Raw genomic sequence first — 4,718 nt, forward strand, 5'->3', positions numbered from 1 at the left:
ATTCTTCGAATATAACCACATATGTATGTGTCACCTTGATCAGCTTAAAACCACTTTCACTAGTCTATGGGGAAATTTCGCCTACAAGGTCATGCCTTTCGGTTTGAAGAATGTTGGGGCCACTTTTCAGCATGCCATGTCATACTGTTTTCATGACTTGGCTCATATTATCCTTGCATATCTAGATGATCTCACCACTCGTTCCAAACTTCAGTCGCAACACCTTCATGATTTGCATACCATGTTCCTTCGATGTCACAAGTATAACATTCACCTCAACCCACTAAAGTTTTTCTTTTTCGTTCCTGTCGGCCAAATTTTGAGCTTCATTGTGTCCAAATACGGTATCACTCTTGACCCACTCAAATTTCAAGTCATTCTTGAACTTCCTCCTCCTCGTACCCTTCGCTAGTTACAAAGCCTCCAAGGCAAAGCTAACTTTCTTCGTCAGTTTGTTCCTGATTATGCCACCATGGCTCATGGGTTCCTTAGACTCCTTCAATCTAACATTCCATTTGTTTGGGATGACCAAGCTCAATAATCTTTTGATGCCCTCAAACATTCTATCACTTATGCTCCCTTGATTAGTCCACCTAACTTTGAGAGGGATTTCATCTTGTACATCTTTGCGTCCACCTATTCGGTCACTCAGGTTCTCATACAAGAAGATTCTACAGGAAATGAGCATGTCATATACTATGCCAGTAAGAACCTTAATGGCCCATATATGTCCTATTCCATGAAGAAAAGTTGGCATTGGCTTTTGTTTGCTCTATTCAAAAACTTTGTCATTATATCCTTACGCGTACAACCAAATTTGTGACCAATTCCAACCCCATGGCTTTCCTGTTGAATCGATGGATCATAAACGGGAAGTACACTCGTTGAATTGCTATCCTTCAATAATTAGATCTCAAATTTATCACACCCAAGAGTAAGAAAGGTTTAGCCATTGTTGAACTCATTTCCGAATTTCCCACCGATGCGCCTAATCCATCGGTAAATGATGATATTCTAGATGAACAATTGTTCATCATTACCTCATATGATCCTTGGTATGGTGACATCCTTACCTATCTATGAACCCAGAAATTTCCCCCCCACCTCACTCATGATGATCAACGACATATTCGACATCAATCCCCTCGCTACATCCTCATCGGTGATAATCTTTATTGTCGCAGTGTCGATATTGTCCTTCGTCGTTGTCTCACACATGATGAATTTGAGTAAGTGCTCAATGCATGCCATGGTGCCGCTTGTCATGGTCACCTCTATGGAATGGCCACTTCCCATAAAATCATGTGTGTCAGGTACTTTTGGCCTTCTCTCTTTAGCGATTTTATTGAGGCAGTCAAACATTGTCCCAATTTCTAGTTATATGCCCCTAAGGCGTGAGCTCCACTTGCTCCCCTCCATCCTGGCATCACAATCGGTCCTTTCTATAAACAGGCTATTGAATTTATGGAATGTTGACCCCCATCTACTAATAACCACAAGTATATTATCGTGGTTGTCGACTATTTTACCAAATGGGATGAATCCATGCTAACGTTCAATAACACTATGACTACTACAACCCTCTTCTTCTTTAACCATGTTATCACTTGATTTGGGGTTTCAAAATAATTGGTCTCTAACCATGGATGACACTTTGAAGATGAGATATGGCATGAGTTATCCTCTCTGTTGGGCTTTGAACACCAATATTTGTTGTCTTATTACCCCCAAGGAAATGGCCAAATTGAAGCTGTCAACAAGATCCTTAAGACTATGCTTCAGTGGACGGTGAATAAACACAAGACCAACTGGAATTTAATGCTCTTCCCTGCTTTTTGGGCCTATAGAACGTTTTTCAAGACCACCACCAGGTTCACTCCTTTCCACCTTGTTTTTGGAGAGGAGGCAGTATTACCAATTGAGTGTGAAATCCCTTCCCTTCACCTTGCCATCAAACTCTTCCCAGAAGCCCAACTGTTAGAATAATGATTTATCATGTTTGAGCACACCACTAAAGACCGTCATGTTGCAATTCAAACCATCAAAGCAGCCAAAAAGTTCACCAAATCTCAATATGATTGCAAATTCCACCCTCGTACCTTCCATGAAGGTGACTTTGTTCTTGTGTATGAACAAGCTCATGATGTCCTGGGGCGTGGTAAGTTTGAACCATTATGGATAGGAACTTATATCATCCGTAAGTGTTTGGGCAAGGGGGCATACCTATTAGAGGGTCTAGAAGGTGAAATCCTTCCCAATCCTCAAAATGCACTCTACCTTAAGAAATTTTACCCATAGAATTTCCCATTGAAATGTGTGTATCTCTTTCTTTCTTCTTGGATTTAGATTGTTTGCATCCCCCACCTTTTTACCCATTTCCTTCTTATGTCTTTTAGATGTATCAATCATCCACACCTTATATTGATTATGCCAATGGTGTGAGTTGCTTTACCGGGAATCTAGCCTCAGTAGCTTGGGCCATTTTCACCCCCTACATTCGTTAGCCCACTCCAATGATGTTTCATTGGATCTTACACCAATAATCAGGTCGAATATGATGATGTGATAGGTTTGTTAGTCAATGCCCTTGATTGTCACATCCTTCACTTTCATGTTTGTCTTGATTACTTGCTACCTGTCATGCAATTAAATGGTGTTTATCATGTGCACCATCTTGTCCTATTTATAAAATATGTACGAGTTAATCCTTTGGCATGTGAATTTGAATCCATTTCATTCAATAATGTTCCTAGAGCCCAGAATCATTATGTAGATGCCATTTCAAATAAAATTCTAAATTGTGATTTATTACATGTAAGAATACATCCATAAACATATGGCGAACCACAATCGTCACAAAAATATGCATAATCATAAATGTGTATCGTAATAATGTGTTTTGATTCCAATACTCTAAATACATCTCATACTACCTGACTAGACATAACAACGCGTTGCATGATTCCTCGCCACTCTAAAGGCAAATCTATGCACTCATATGCATACCAATATTCTAGTTCTTTCCACCCACGCTCTGTCACCCCAATTAGTAACACATCACATCTACATCAGAGATCCTCCATTAGAGCATCACCACCTAGTCTTTGTTGTGATGTGGCCCCACCCTGATCTACATCCCCAAGCGCTACGACTCATCCCATGTAGCCTTCTGACCTCACCAATGCTATATCTGCATACCAAAAAGTTTAGAAATTAGTACCACATCCATATATTTCTTAAACTATAAATGAATCAAATGTATAGAAACTTTCACTTACCATATGGACTCCATGCTCGTCCCAGTAGAAGTGGTAAGTTAGGATCCCACTGATAGTTCATGCCACTATGTCGATAGTCATCTGTGTACCATGGAATCTGGTCCCAATAACCAAAAAAATAAGTTCGAAACACTCTTTTGACTTCCCCTCCTCCACCTCATATCAATAGCTGTAGCCAACAGTGCATCCTGGGCTCCTGTGGGCCCCCATCATAGATCTGAACATGAGGTCGAATAGTGGGGATCTTCTCAAAGAAGAGTGAGCATAACACTGTCCCAAATGAACAGTTATCATTGGTCCTCCATCTGCATAATGTCAACTGTCATGTCAACGATGAAAACATCATTTGGGCCCTCCCATATAAGGTCCCTCCCAACACACTCTCCACCAACATCATCTGCCCTCCAGTGATATGATGGAATGCATGACTACCCAAGATCCACAACACCGTTGTGGTTGTAGCTCGTGTCTCAAGCCTCTCCAAGTCACTGAAATGTATGGCCATGCCCTTTGTATGACTCCCCAGTACATAGTGGTGATAAAAAAACTCACCTATATGCCTCCCACGAGGCAACACTGGATGTATCTCCATGACCACTCCCAAGGGGAGAAATACTGTTAGAAAATATATGTCATGGATCGTGATCTCGATCTTGTGCCCTTGTACTACAAAGGCCTCCTGATATGGGTCCCAGTAACTCATTATCCTTGACAACAAGGGCTCACCAACCCTCATCATAGAGTTCTTTAATAACTTTAGCATGCCATACCGTGCCAACACCCCTCTCACTGCTTGATTCCCCTTAATGTTAGCACAAAGGGACTCCAAATTTCATTCTCGCCATGATACCTTCAGCTCTACCATACCTACTGTTAGCACCTAAATCTGCCTTAGGCTGAAGGAAGGCGAAATTCAGGGTAACCACAAACCACACCAGTCTGGTAGCTAGCCCTACCAGAACAGGAGAGGGCCCTCTCCGAGTCACGCTCAGTGAATATATAAACGAAACAGTCTGAGATGACTTACAGTGAAATATTGATCTTAGGCTAGTAAGTGAATATGGATACAAGATACAATTTTTTATGAATGATTGTGTTTCTGGGATGGTATGGGACCAATGGACAGCAATGAGCAGAGAATTTAATACAAAGGCACAGATTACTTCGTGAGGCAAGGCAGGCTGAAAGTCTAGCAATTTAGTTTGAAATAACGTGGAATGGAGGAATTTCTTAGGAGGATGAAAAGGGAATAAGTACATGAATCCTTTTCAACAGAAGAAGAACACTAAACATGAAATTTTCCCACAGGCAGAGCAATAAAATTGAATTCTACCTTATCTGACTTATAAAATTTCATTGGAAATGAATATGAAATGAACTGTGAAACATTAAGAAATACATATGAAACATAAGAGACACATTTTATACACTCACAACCAC

Source organism: Pinus tabuliformis, chromosome 9 (genome assembly GCF_031772625.1).
Source record: "Pinus tabuliformis cultivar Carrire ecotype Pingquan chromosome 9, CPIR1, whole genome shotgun sequence".
Lineage (NCBI taxonomy): Eukaryota > Viridiplantae > Streptophyta > Pinopsida > Pinales > Pinaceae > Pinus > Pinus tabuliformis.